Consider the following 2501-nt stretch of genomic DNA (forward strand, 5'->3'; position numbering starts at 1 on the left):
GAAGGTCACGTGGCACGTGATGCGTCCCGTCAGGGTGTCCTAAGACACCTCTGAAAGCCAAATGCAAAGCCAGTCAAGTGTATAAGGAAAAAAAAAAAACATTAGCAGGAGCTCTTTGGCTGCACGTATAGCATATGTTTGTATGTCAAACGTCGCATTGCCAGTACTGTACAGCCGTTTCGGCCTTCTTGGGCCTCACCAGCAGTACGCAGGCAGGCAACGTTTGAGCGGATGGCGTCAGAAGGTCATGTGGCACGTGATGCCTCCCGTCAGGGTGCTTTAAGACACCTCTGAAAGCCCAGTCCAAAGCCAGTCAGGTGTATAAGGGGGAAAACATTAGCAGGAGCTCTTTGGCTGCACGTCTAGCATATGTTTGTAACTCAAACGTCGCCATGCCAGTACTGGACAGCTGTTTCAGCCTTCTTGGGCCTCATCAGCAGTACGCAGGCAGACAACGTTTGAGCGGATGGCGTGAGAAGGTCACGTGATACGTGATGCGTCCCGTCAGGAGTACGCAGGCAGGCAACGCTACGTGCAGCCAAAGAACTCCTGCAAATATAGATATATATATACAAAGTGAAAATAGCCGAAACGCTCTGTAGCTGCACGTTGAGCATATGTTTACAATTTGGTCGTGCACTCCCAGCCAAGGAGAGCTTTTTCGCTCTACTTGGAGCTCGTCAGCCTGGTGTAGGGAAGTGACACGATCCTGGATCGGCGCTAACAGTGCGTCTCGGCGAGATGTCAATGTTCCACGGTGACGGCGCCACCTGTGGAGGCTGCAGTACAAGCTAGCAAGTACATATACAAAGTGAAAATATCCGAAGCTCTGTAGCTGCACGTTGAGCATATGTTTACAACTTGATTGAGCACTCCCAGCCGAGGACAGCTGTTTCGCTCTACTTGGAGCTCGTCAGCCTGCGTAGAGAAGTGACACGATCTTCGATCTATTACGAAGGTATAATATGTTTCCAAGCCACACGCGAAATATTTTGGCTGTGCGCAGCGGCAAAGTTTGCCAAACGGGGAGCTGAAAACCGGCTTCGCTTTGCCTCCTCAACTCGCGCAACCGGCTCCCAAATCTAGCCTTTTCGTAGTGGACATCCGCCAATTTCCGTGTGCGTGACGGAATCACGAGTTCTATGTTTCATTGGGCGCCCGGACCGGAAGTTCTGTTGTTAGTGTGTTTGTGAGAGCGGCGGCTCCGTCCGGAAAGCGATCTTCAATATGGACGTCGGAGCAAGAAATGCGGAGACTTCGAGTCCGGAACTTTTTTCTGACCTTTCTGTGATCAAGAAAGAAATTCTTCGTGCCGTCAGTAGCCTTGCTTTCGAAACGTCTCCGATGACGCGAATGCGAGACGAAGTTATAGCTCTACGAACATCGGTCACAGATGAAGCAAACAGCATAAGTCGCCTGTCTTCGACAGACAGGTAAGCGATGATTTTTTTAACGCACGCTGTGATTGAACATCTAAGCGTCCTCTGAAATTTCGTGTCCTGATATTTAAAGGGATTATCGCATCCATCTTGGTCGATTCCGAAACTTCAGTACCACAATATTTCTCAGTGACCTCTGACAAGGGCAGCGAAAACCCCAAGTTAATAGGTCGCGTATATGCTGAGTAATCTAATGAAATACATCGAGAGAGCAGACGACGCATAATGAGGTCCCTCTCCACGGTCTCTCCGGGCATCTGGATGCGAGGCGGCCAGGAGACAGCAAGCGTAATGTCGGAATCGTCGGAATACGAAAGTGACGTCGCATCGTTTCCAAGCGATTCTGAGGACTACAGCTCCGAAGAAATTGCGCTCGATGACGACCGTTATTCCACAGACCCTCTACTACTTGACCCTGCTGCAGGTGAAGGTGCAGCCAGTAAAAACGAGCCGTCCGATAGCGACGACACTTTCAGGTACGCCATATCCCGATCATATCATATCTCATAATGATTGTGCACTGTTAAGCATTTTGACATTTGTCCACTTCGAAATGACAGATGCCTCTGCACTCGCTGTAGTCCAGTGGAGCCCGATGAACGCCGGTTCTGCGCCGGTGCTGCGCTGGTGCTGCAGTTCTGTTGATCGGGTGTCGGCTGTCTGAGAGAGTGCCCGGGTCAATTGTATCACCGATCACCCACTCTTCCATGACATTTGTCTGCGGAGGGAGCTCCTGGTTGTTTATGCACCACTGTTTTGCCGTGATGACCGTCGCATGCGTATTCTCGAGCCATCTGACAATAGGTACTGTGTCTAAAACTCCTCATACGTCGTAAATGTCGTGATTTCGTGCCACTTTCCTTTCGAGCACATGGATGCGTGTTACTAAAAGTTTGCTGCTCTTAGTCAAGCAAATCAATATTTTGTCTCGTTTATTATTGTTTCACACAGACGTCTCCGATACACCTCGTATTGCTCCTTCACAAGCTGGATTCATGGATACCTTGGGATAAGAAACCAAAGGCAGATTCCAGGATGTGCTGTTCGAAGAATCAGGACGTT

The sequence above is a fragment of the Ornithodoros turicata genome, chromosome 1 (genome assembly GCF_037126465.1).
Source record: "Ornithodoros turicata isolate Travis chromosome 1, ASM3712646v1, whole genome shotgun sequence".
Lineage (NCBI taxonomy): Eukaryota > Metazoa > Arthropoda > Arachnida > Ixodida > Argasidae > Ornithodoros > Ornithodoros turicata.